The sequence below is a fragment of the Camponotus vicinus genome, unplaced genomic scaffold (genome assembly GCF_025532165.1).
Source record: "Camponotus vicinus isolate PSW18456_S1 unplaced genomic scaffold, iyCamVici1.0 SCAF_6, whole genome shotgun sequence".
NCBI lineage: Eukaryota > Metazoa > Arthropoda > Insecta > Hymenoptera > Formicidae > Camponotus > Camponotus vicinus.
In genome coordinates this window covers 3,217,636-3,230,929 of record NW_028141978.1, presented here as the reverse complement: position 1 = coordinate 3,230,929, position 13,294 = coordinate 3,217,636, and the positions used below count along the sequence as shown (strand labels likewise).

Genomic DNA, 13,294 nt, shown 5'->3' with positions numbered 1-13,294 from the left:
CCATAATTTATTTAAAATATTTTTTAAATATGTAAATAATATTTTATACACGCTCGCATCTCCTTCTCTTCTCTTCTTTCTCTTGTAAAGTATTTGATATCTCATATAGTATTATTTAGCTTTCGATTATTTTCTTCTTTATCTTATTTTTTATTTTTATTACATTTATCATAATTGTTTATTTTAAGGAGTTCCTTATAGCGGTATATCAATTATAAATCTATTTTTACTAATTATTTGTCAATAATATATTAAAAACAAAATTTTGCTCCTATTTTTGATTTCAATTTTCAATCTAATATTTATTTTAATATTTTAAACAATCACCCTCTGTTAAAATGATTTAATTTGTAGCTTTGTTGGAAGCTCCTCCCTTAAATCTCTAACTGGAAAACTGTTTGTTTACTGTTTACTATTTAAAATATAAAGTAAAAGAGAGCTTAATTTCTACACATATTAAACCTCTCGAAATCCATAAGCCTGAGAAAATAAAAACTCAAAGTAGGAGCAAAATTTCAAGTTGGGTACGCAATTCCAAAACTATGCGACCCAGAATATCTAAATGCTATTACTCGGAACGTTGTGCGGCCTTGAAGAAATAGCTTCGCGTAGAGGTTGCTTCGTGGGCGCGTTAAATATACGAGGCGTCTATGAAAGAGAGCGTGCTCAATATGATTGAATTAAAACGAATCGCTGTAATTATCGGAGCGTGCCGCGATACGTCATTCCTAATTGGCCAATTCCCGCGTATTCGTCCTGCGGGAATTTCACCCTGCGGTCGGAATCGTATCGTTACATCATCCTCATGCGATACGGTCTTGATGGCGGCAATAGAAACTCTCGGCGCGCGCACTTTTATCCCTTCCACTAATCTTAATTAATTTCAGCCGTTTATTAGCCGCAGGCCGTGACCTCGCTCCGCGGAGTCTTACGTCAGGATAATCGCCGCGCCAAGGATGGCCGGCCGTGAATCAGCCATTCAGCCGGAGTGCGATTAAAAAAGATAGCGGTCGCTATTTTGCGTTTGCGCAAAAGGACGCCGCGTGCTTCTAATTAAAGCACACTTGAAATATCGCTGATTTCTCGAGCACTAGCGCATCTTCCATCGCACTTGACGCAATAAAAGTAAGAAAATTATATTTGTTTATTTTAATCTCTTTTTTCCACCTTTTATACACATCTACGGATTAATTCGTGGGCCTTTTTCACGTTGAAGTGTCCATCGATAAATTCAAAGAAAGCTTCATTCAATGACCGACAGAATAATCCGCGTCGTTTATGAAAGAGACGATTAAGCGAGAAAGTTTGAATACTGAACGTCCCGATGGCGTAATCCTCGGGTCTAGTCGAAGATGAAGTCTACCGTTTATTTGCTATCTCTTGTTTTATGAGTAAACATTTTTTTGGTTTCGAGAAGGGAAGATATTTATTTCTTTTAATAAATATCCGTCTTATATTACATGTAAAAATAAAATCGAAATGATTTATTTTAGATATATCTCAGATTTTTATTCGAGAATTTAGAAAACTTATTAATTGATTCGTCTCGCACATCGATAAATTACTCGCCTCATTCGGGATAAAAGTATTTTCCTAATCCAAAGCGTTTATACGTCGAGACGCAATTTGCTACCAGCCATGTTTCATCTTATTAGTCAACTGTCGGCGTCGATACTCGTTAGAAAACGCGGCGCTTACGACGCGCCATGAATAATTGCATCTTGAATAGGTAGAGAGAGGGGGAGGTAGAGAAGGAGGGAAAAAGAGAGATACATCTTTTGCGGGCATCTGGTGACCTAATTGCGGGAAATCGGATCTCCTCGCGTCGTTTGAGCTCCTCTCGTGACTCATAAGTTGATTTGATGCGTCGCGATCGCGGGACGCGTGTCGACCCCTCCTAATTAATTTAAAGCGCGACGGTCTCGAGCCGCGGGTCGCTCGCAAGAGTCGGCTGCGTTTCGCGAAAAAGTCACGTAACCGCCGATAAGCCTCGCCGGCGCGTCAGCGTAAATTTGCACGCGTAATTTTATAGCGCGCGCTCTGGAATGAGAGCCGGATATTCCTGTCGGAGACTCGGCTCTCGGAATCTGAATTAGCAGTTTACCTCTTCGTTTCACCTCCTTTTGAAATGTACTCTAACGTCGACAAGAAAATTAATCCATTCCATTGTATTAATTTCGGGACGTAAAACTTTGAAAATTTAATTATTTTATAACGGAATCAACGGGTCGAATTGTTCGAGGGGCCTAAAGCAATTCGATCGATTTTACGCGCGATGATTATTCGCGGTTCAAATTCGTAAATCGAAGGAACCGTCCGCCCTGCAAATCCCGGAAATCTCCAAAATCGTGTGAGAGAGAAAGGTTTAATGAGAGGTGCCGCTCTCCCCTGACCCCCTCCCTCCCTCTCGTCCGATCGGCCGCGATTATGCATGCGCATGCTGCATGTAGGTATTTTAGCCGCAACGAGGTTGCCTGTAATTTCGGATTACGGCAATCGACGTAAGGTGTACATCGCAAAGATCGCGGATAAGAGTCCCGGAAAAAAGAAAAAAAAACAAAAAACACGGATGGTACGTAAACGTTGCACACGCGTTACGAATATTCGTAATGTGCGAAAACGAGAGATAATCGCGTTGCCGTAATCTCCCAAGTGTTGAGACATTCTCACGGATTATATCGCGTTAAGGAAACGTGGAGATGATTTTACCCTTGTGTAAATTGTACGTGTTAACAATAAATCGACAAATATTTCTCGAAATATGCGTCCTATAGTGTATCTAAAAAAGAAATAAACTGTGAAAATAATTATGATTGATAAAAGAAAAATTCATCGGTTGTTGCAAAGAATTAAAAATGCGAATAAAAATAATCGAGGCTGAATAATCGAATATCGATAATGAATTTTCGCGCATTGTCATGCATAATCAAAGCAAATTATGTCTGATAATCGTATTTATGCCTAGAATTAGCATGCGAATATATTTGTGTTTACACGATGCATATAATTAAGGAGATTTTAAAATGCACGGCTCTAATATTTCTTCTAAGGAGTTATGTTCCTTAAGGATATTCCGTGCGATTTAATCGTCAAACATGATAAACAGCATCACCTTTAAAAGCATTTTAGATTATTATGCATACTCTTGAGTAAACCAATTAAAGTAGCACGAGGTACTGAATTAAGGTATTAAATTATACATTATACAAGAAAACGATACTAAAATTTCTTGAAAATTATAGACCTGCAGGTCATTCCCACGTTAGTTTGTTCAAAATTCCACCGATGGATGCGCGTGAACGGTAATTTCATAGAGAGAATTACACATTCGCCCAAATTAAACACAAACTTAGTTAAGGGAAAGCATTACAGAGATGTCGATTACAGAGAACGTGCTTATTACAGTGTCAATTAGAGAGGCAGAGATGTCCGCGCGTTTATCGCGATAATATTCCCTTGAATAATTACAAGAGCGATACGCGTCCCGTCACCGGGGTGATCACAAATGTAATCTCTCGTAATCCCATAACGTGCCGGCACCTGTCTCAGCGCCGTGTTATTATTAGGAATCACCGTTTCGCATTATCTCTCCCTCGGGAGACGTGGGCGTTTTCGCGAGGGAAAGCACCGCTGTCTAAATTGCGATTTTACCGGAAAACTACTTCGACCGCTGCCGCCGTCTCGGTAGTCTAATGAACCCCACAGAGACCGTTTGCCGTTCCCATCACGAAGCCGGCCTTTTCTCTCCGCGCTCTCCGCAGCAGAGGCACTTCTCTCCTCCGGCTCTCCGCATTGTGAAGGGTCAAGGTTCGTTGAATCGCTCGGGAGACTCGGCCGATTAAATACCGCAAGGCAATCGCGCAATTCGTTTGTCCGCGCCGCGGTTGCACGAGCGAATGTACAGGACGAGCGAGCGAGATCTCAAGCTTTCTAAGGAGGTTTAAATAATCGTACAAAGTCGCTGATATAAAGTGAGTCTGTAAAATAATGAGAAATTATAATTCTTGAATTAATATTACAATAGAAATCATTTCCATTTTTTACAGCGTGCTGGCATCTTTCTGTCTCTCTGTCTCGTATAATAAACTTGAAAGAAAACAAAGATAAATAAATAAAATAAAAAAGATAAATAATAAATTCAATAAAAAAGATAAATTATAAATTCAATAATAAAGAAAGATAAATAATAAATTAAAAAGAAAGATTAATAAAAAAAAAATAATCTTTAATTTTTTAATGCTAAATATGATTTTCACAAATTGTCCCATCATATTACGATTTTAAAAAACGCTACGAAAACTTGATGATTCTCTTGTTTCCATTTGAAAAAAACTTATTAATTATTGAATCGTATAATATCAGATTTAAAATCAACATTGATGATTGGCGATAGGATGAGCTTCCGTTATGATGATCGTACTTGCGATTTAACTGCGCTACAAAGTTCGCTTAATTAAATATATGCCGGGATGCATTTTACTTTTCTCGGTGATTGCACCGAGAAAAATCACGGCGGACGAGCAAACGAATGGAGCCGGTGCGATTTTCTCGTAAACGAGACCCGCCATTTTTTCGCAGCGACAGTTGTCGCGATCAGATATCGTCGCGCGAGTCGACTCGATTTTCCATCAATGCGCGAATCCCTGATAAGATAATTAATTGGCGAGCGACTGTTCGCTGCCCATTTGCGTCAATTCGAAATTACCTTAACGCGCTCACGCTGTGTGCTCGCGTACGCAATGGTATATTTAATTGCCCGCGCTTAATTACACTTATAAACGCCGCGGTTTGGTCGTAGACGCGGTAGGAAACATACGGAAATTACGATCCTACATCTGTAAGATAGTCCGCGGGCATTATTAATGTACGCGAAACGGCGCTTTTTAAAGTATATAATTAAATCGTCCGACTTAGCTACAATTTACTCGGACAAAATTGTAGAAATTTAATTATAAATAAGAAAATTTATCAAAAAAGTAAATAATTGTAATTAAGTAGCTAAAAGAAAAATAACGCCAATTTAAAATTTAATAAAATATATAATTATGTGCGATTCATTTTACGTCAGTATTAATTTTTATAAGTTATCGATTTCATTTTTTTATCTAACGCTTATTACTTGATTATTTTAGTCCGATCAGATTATCTTTTTTTGAAACTGTTTAACTTATATTTTCGAAAATACCTCTTTTAAATTTTTAAATAAAAAATTGTTCGTTTATTTGAAGAACAAAAAGTAGAGAAGAGCCTAATTCTTACACAAACTGGACTTGTCGAAATCTTTTAGAAGCCATAAATAAGCGTGAGAAAATTGAGGTTGAAAATAAGAGAAACAACCTCGGTATTTATCATTGCGCGTGTAATTATTCTCCGACAAGGCATGTTCGGTATCACCTTATCACAAGCACGATGATGTAGGAAGAGTTCGCGCGCGTCTCATACCGTACTTTTGTTATCGCACCCTGTACGATCGCGATCGCTCGCCCACGCACGGCATGTGCCTCTCCCAAGAGCGAGTACCACTCGATACTCCACACTGCATAACGAGACGTAGTTATGTACTCACGTATGCCTCACCCGGTGTAATACCTGGTCGCGGTATCCTGCTGGTGCATCTATCTACCCGTTTTGTTTGCTTCGCACGCAGACGGATTAGAGGTCCCGTGATGCTGGGTTCTCGGTTCATGCTCTCTCTTCTTCCTTCTCTCTCTTTCTCTACACCTGTTATTGAATAATAACCACCATATATAGCCGATCCTCTAGTCGAGGCTCGACTGACCAGGCACGAACCTACCGATCGCTCGTTATGTGTACATTACATCCCGACAGATCATCGTGGAAAATCGCCGAGTTCGCGAGCGGAATCCACGAAGCGAAAAAGCTCCTCGCTATCCTCGTCGAGGTAAAATTGCTGCGAGCCTCCGACTTTGATAAAATTAGAATGAAAAAATGCACATGCGATATTAATAATTCCGGAAATGCAGCAATAAATCGAAATGCAGCACCTAATTTGGCGCGGACGTTAAACACGCGTTATCGCCGCAGGACACGCTACTGTCGGCAATTTTACGCTTGTCTCCACGTTATACAGTTGCATTCCGCGACGATCGAAAAAACGCGCGACAGCGTATATTTATTAGATCCTGCCTCATCAATTATTACAAGCACCAAGTTGAGCCGTAATTTACTTGTCAACCGCAGCATCACCAAGCATAATAAGATGCGACAAGAATAAATACCGTTACTGATATCCGCGAGACTCAGAAATACATAGATTAGACATAATTTACGAGATAATGCAATTTTTTTATTATTGTCAGAAATATATAAATTTATACTTTATTAAAAAAATTGCTTCTATTCGTGCAGATAATTTTACTCCCACTTCGATTATAGATTTTTAATATTCCATTTTTGTGTAATTTTATTAATTTATATATTTAAAGTTTTATATTATATTAATAATTTAAAAAAAAAATTTTCACGAATATTCAATAATAGTTACGTCCGTTATATTAAATTCTTAATTTTATAAATTTTCATCTCTTTTCGGAAATATACGTATAATTACAAAATGAATGTTTAACGCATCTAATTTATGGCATATGCGCGCGAGAGATGTTATTTCGTACGCAGATTAGATTTATACGAAGATATAAACTCTCCGCCGCGCGAAATGAGAAACGGAGAATATTATTCACATGCACTCCGATAAATTGCAAAATACTCTCCTTTACTTCCATGGCGCATATCGCATTATTTCTCGATCTCGCGCAATCATAATGGCCTAAATCTTGCCGCGATATCGATTAAAAATCTCTTTCACCTACGCTAATAAAGTATGCTTAGAGCAACGATAACTAACGGAAACCGTTATTTACGATTACGGTCGCGACGCTGCGATCTGATAAGCACCCGGGGCGGGGGAGAGGGGCATACGATGCAAATCGCGCAGACCTACGACTCCCGATATACGAGATCGTTGGAAAAAAATCACGTAACGTAAACGAGCGCGAGCGCGTCAGAATTAAATGCGCCTGGACCGGCAGGAAGGAAGTTCGCCTTCTCTCGTCCGGACACGAGAACCGCCGGGGCGAGATATCGCGAGATATATATGCCTACACGCTCCCCCGATCGGCGGGGTGCAGCCCCGCTCAAAGCCGCCGCTCGTGCATCGCATCGCCCCGGGCACGTTGCATCTCGCGATGCACTGTATCTCGCGTTCCTTTGCCGGCGAAGAGGGAGAGAGATAAATATATGCATTCAGGCTGTATCTCGTCTTCTCTCTCCCTCATTTCGTTGCACGCGATTCTCCTTCCTCGCCGCGTATCTATCGAATATTGGCTAATTAATATCATATTATACACTCTAGAGTTTTTATTTTAGAAGATATTCATAAAAATTTTCACTTTTTCTTAGTTTTATTTTTGTTGTATATTTCGTTTATTTTTCTTTCTTATATTTTTTTAAATTTTTTTTCTAATGTAATGTTATTATTAGATAATTCCAGAGGGAATTTCTTTCATGAATAAATTATCTTCGTAAAAATAAATTTATCTCTCTTCATCTTGAAAAAAATAAATTCTTGGCCTCCCTCCTTCGAAATCTCATTAATGTTAATCTCGATAGAACGATTTTTTTACGCAGCATCACTCATGTAATATAAGTGTAATTTGAAGCGTGGAGCGGTTGTTAATTAGATTCGATCAAATATCGTAATCGACATCGTAATCGCGATTATCAACATGTTACGCCTGCTCGACTTAAAGTAATTTAATGACGCTGATCTTAATTCGCTTTATGCCTACCTCATGCTCGGCACGAAGGACCAGAGGATGCTATAACGAGTTAGAAACGAATCGAGAATTTACGAGCAGCGATGGGCAGATCTTGATACGGTAATAAACGATTAACCCGAGGTAGATGCGGTTTATCGCGTTACTACCGAGTTTAGAATTTCCAAATATAAATCGCGGCATCTTTCTATAAAGTTTACATCTCATTTTTAGGATTTTCATGGAGATTTTTCGCTTTTTCCCAAAGAAATCTGTAGTTCTTAACATCCTTTAAGAAGGATTCTATCGATTAACTCGACATTGTTGAATCAAATTTATATGAAACGTCCGTCAAGAGTGAATCATCGTCACATCTATCACATGTAAATTCGATGCATCACCAATTTATTATACAATCATATGGATATGTGAATTTCTCGCGGATCTCTACTTCATAAACTTAGTCATGCCATTGCAATCGCGGTATTTCAGATTTATAAATATTTTACCCATTTATCAATTTACAGAATTTCAATTATTCAGAATGTCGGACGCCGATTTATATCTTACTTTCATGGATTTGTCGTTTCATAGATCTTTAATTTTATCGACTCACCGTTCCATAGATTTCAGATTGTAAATCTTCCATTTTATCGATTAACGAATCGGACCACCCGTTCGAACATACCGTTGAATTTTTTCCAGTAATTCCGGTTCGCATAAGAGCACCTAATCGCAAATTCTTCGCTAATCCTTGCGCGAAATTCCACGGGATCGATGAACAGTTGATAATCTTTTCGTTAAAAATATTAAAGTATTTATCAAATAATAATTTAAAAAAGTATTATAAATAAAGTTATAGTAATCTGTATCTACTATAATTTTATATAAAATGTGATTTTTTCTTCTCAATAAAATTTATTTTTATTTTTAATTTTTTAATTTTATGAATTTTAGAAACTTTCAATAAGTTTACTTTATAAGAATTAAGAGAGTTTCTACTTCGTACCAAAAATAGGCAGTGAACAGTTTATAAAAATTTCAAAAAAAGCAAAAATATACAAATAAAAAAAAATCATAAATAAAAAATTAATAAAAAAATCATAAATAAAAGATTAAAAAGTTATAAATAATTTTAAAAGAGGCTGCATTGACTGTTTGAAGTATCGAAATATGTTACATTAAAAATTGAAGACGAAAAAAAATTTTGTGATTCACAATCAGGTGACTAAAATCATTCATAAAGCTACCTCGACGATGCGAATACCTTCACCAACACAATGTCGTCGTTGTTACACGCTATTTTCCCGAGTGTATATCACCCGAAGCGTACTATGTTCGAAAAATTTTATCTCGACTGGGAAGACTCGGTGGTATCGTGTGCGCGAGTCATTTCGCTCAAAAGGGCACAAAGGCAATCTCGCTTAGGCGAGGAATCGCATCGCGAGGGATCATCGTGGGACTAAGACGCGTCTCTTCAGACCTTTGATCCGCGTGCGTGCTCGCGAGCAACGAAAATAAGAGCAAATATAACGGGGCGAGCGATAACTACTCGACGAGGAGTCAAAGGGGGTTGCTGCGCGTTATATCCCCGCTGTAAATTACTCTTATCGCGCGCGTCTCTCGCGTGTTTGATGTCCTGACGGCTGGCCAAGGAGACAAGATGATAGGAAGGCGGTGTCGCCGGATTGAAACGTGACTTTACGATAAAGAAAGTTTAAAAAATACTTTAAGTATTTTAACACATACATATATACATATATTATTTTTTACGTTAAACTCGCATGTATGATAATTGCCTAGTTTTGCATTCGGAAAGATGCAGTGTAACCACCGTTAATTAAATATAATCCCCGTAACGAAGGAGATTAGAATCGAGAAAACGCCTTCGCGATTGTCGTATTTAAAATCGTCTTATTTTTCTTCTCGAAGGCGAACGAGAGTCGTTGGCACATTGCGAGTGACAGTAATCTGCTTGAGCGACGCTGATATGTTACTAGCTAAGCTTAATATTCCTTCGATGTTACGTAATCATTTTTATGGACTCTTATACCATGAGAAAACGTTCTCTCTGTCTCTATCAAAAGGATTAAGACATATATGAAGTATTTTCGAGTATTATATATAAAATTAGAAAATCATGCTATATAATTTTATAACATATTTAAGAATAATGTATAATGTACTATAAAAATTGAGGTGCAAAATAATTTGGAATTCTTATCGATAATATATGATATTATTTTAATATACACAAATGCTCGATGTACACACGAAAAATATAATTAAATTCTTTTATTTATTCTAGGGAAAAAATTTCAATTCCGAATGTCGACAAAGTGCACGTAAAGATAGCGTGCATTTATAATGCCTCTCAAAGGCCGACTGCGCTTTCGCGCCCACCTTGACGCACTTTTCCACGCACGATTACCGATCTTCACGCACACACACCCTACATTCGCGCAGACGTACTGCGAGCAAAATCGCTAATCTAAGGTGGACGACAGAGCGAAATTGAAATTTCATGCCGCGATGAGAATTTCGCAATTATCTTTGAACGCATAACTGTACAACAAAGTCTTCTTTTATCTCAGAGTCGACGATTAATGCGAAGTAAAACGGTCTTAATGAATTCATCATTAATCTTTCAATAAGCGTGAGCCAATTCTTATTATCCTCCTATTTTTTATCAATCAACATTTTCATTATTCATTGCTTCTAATTTTAATCTTTAAAGTTGGAGGAGGTTCTAATTTTCGCGGAATGAAATGCTGTTTTTTTAAATTCTCCAAGAAATTATTACATGTATAAAAAAAAGGGAAATACTAAATCATATCAGGCGTGTTAAAAATGTATAAATATGTAGATTTAATGACTCTGACATGTTAAAATCGCGAGAAAAATCGTGAAACATTCGCGCAGGAGCGATCGTCCGCGGAATCCGACCGGGAAATTTAATGGATATTGAACGACGTCGGGAGGATGACGGTGATTAAAACGCGCGATCCGGCGCGCGTCAACGGGCCGAGATCTACGCCCAGGCCACCCTGCGAGCGAGCGAGCGTTTCCACGAGCGATTACGGAGGATCACGCGGCGCGAGAGCACCGGGGGCCGGTTTAAGCACCGTCGTTTTTGCGGCGTCCTTCGTCGTCGGGATGCTCCCGACCTCCGAGTGGCTCGTAACTTTGTAAACGATCGGCCGGTGTTGGTGAATCGCGGATTCATGCCTCCCGTATTAAAATTGATTGATCTCACGCGCTCGTATAATCGAGCTTGATTATCGAACGTCTCCCGCGGATGTTTATTCATGCGACCGTACAAAGTAATTTATCGTGTCAGTTTGGAGTCAACTAGTTTGTATGTTTTAGGGAAAAATGCGTGAATGCGTTAATTAAAAATATCCTGAAACGATCGAGAAATTTTTTGCGTGCATGAGAAGATGTCTAAGTGACTGGTTGAAGTTTGACAGCAGCGCGCATGAATTAATATTCTTAAATAAAAATTGCCTGAATTCTTTAAGTAAAGAAATATTATATAGAAAGAAACTAAAGAGACGATATAAAAGTCGTTTAAATATAAATTTGATTTGCAAACGTTTCAGTTTTCCGCATTTTTCTTTAGGGAAAAATTCGTGAATGCATCAATTAAAAATATCTTGAAACGATCGGGAAATTTTTTGCATGCATGAGAAGATGTCTAAGTGACTCGTCGAAGTTTGACAGCAGCGCGCATAAATTAATATTCTTAAATAAAAATTGTCTGAATTCTTGAAGTGAAGAAATATTATATAGAAAGAAAATAAAGAGACGATATAAAATTCGTTCAAATGTAAATCTGATTTGCAAACGCTTCAGTTTTTCGCATTTTTCTTTAGGGAAAAATGCGTGAATGCGTTAATTAAAAATATCCTGAATGCGTTAATTAAAAATATCCTGAAACGATCGGGAAATTTTTTGCGTGCATGAGAAGATGTCTAAGTGACTGGTTGAAGTTTGACAGCAGCGCGCATGAATTAATATTCTTAAATAAAAATTGCCTGAATTCTTTAAGTGAAGAAATATTATATAGAAAGAAAATAAAGAGACGATATAAAAGTCGTTTAAATTTGATTTGCAAACGTTTCAGTTTTTCGCATTTTTCTTTAGGGAAAAATGCGTGAATGCATTAATTAAAAATATCTTAAAACGATCGGGAAATTTTTTGCGTGCATGAGAAGATGTCTAAATGACTCGTTGAAGTTTGACAGCAGCGCGCATGAATTAATATTCTTAAATAAATATTTTCTGAATTCTTGAAGTGAAGAAATATAAAAAGAAAATAAAGAGACGATATAAAATTCGTTCAAATGTAAATCTGATTTGCAAACGTTTCAGTTGTTCGCATTTTTCTCTTAAAAGGAAAAATATTACGAATCGCAATTTTGAATTTCTCGTAAGATTGTAAACGTAAAAACAGAAATATGCACATGTAAGACGCACAATGTCAGCAGATATGCTCCCAACAGGTATGGAAGTGTCTCTCTACGTGATTAAATGTTTGCGGTATTTATCAGAGTAAATGTTGACACGAAACGTTAGCGTAGACTCTAAAATGCCTTTCTTATGAGATACCTCCCTCGATTAGGTAAGTTTCTAAACATGCAAGATCCTTTCTCGCGCTCGAGAACTTTCGTATCGCCTTTCGTTGCACATTTCTCTACGTGTAGGCGAATCTTAACATATTTCAAATGCATATATGCAGATTCCAGATTCCGAGAATATTTTTTTTTCAAATTTTATATCCATCGATGTGTGAATTTTGATTTCATTTGCGATCATGAATAGAGAACAGGACGTTTCCGCAAGACAAGTATCACTGTATCTTGCTCGGTCTATCCTTCCTCTAACGTTGATTACGATTTATCGCGTCGCTGTTTATACCGCGCGAAACTTGGAGCGATGCGCGGTTAATGAGCCACATCCGTGCTCTTCGAGTTCCTCTCCTCGTCGAAGGTCGAGGGTCGGGCCTCTGATCGACGCGAGGTGGTAACAGCTAAGGATGAAACCGCGCTCGGCGACTCGGAAATTGTAACCGCTAACTAATGTGGTTGCCAACAGGCTCGCGTTGCGAATCACACGACTGAATAATTCAAAAGAATTGTAATGTTGTAATGTTTCTTTTATGTATCCTCTGCGTTTCGATCGATCGATCGATCGATCTCGGTTCGATCCTGTTAACTTTGGCGATCTCGACGCGAGATAGTCCGTGCTGGATGACGAATCAGGGGCGTGGAAACGCTTAACGATATTGCATTACGACGATGCAAATGATTAATGCATTCCACCAGGAAATTAGTCAGAGGATCTCTATATGCGGCGCGTTCTCGATTATTTACGATCAACTATTACGAAAGAGATTTTTCTCCCGAAAAAAAGCCAGCTAATTCGCTTCCTTCAAAATATCGATTAAATCGCGACAGAAAGATCGATATTTTTTATAGGATAATTGATATATTTAATTATAAAAATTCTATTAATAT

General features: G+C 37.9%; 1 protein-coding gene across 4 annotated transcripts in view; it reads right to left on the bottom strand.

The window, feature by feature from the left end:
• Wb (wing blister) overlaps positions 1-13,294 on the bottom strand; it is a 141,373-nt gene that overhangs the window by 34,096 nt on the left and 93,983 nt on the right. The gene's annotated exons all lie outside the window — the stretch shown is intronic.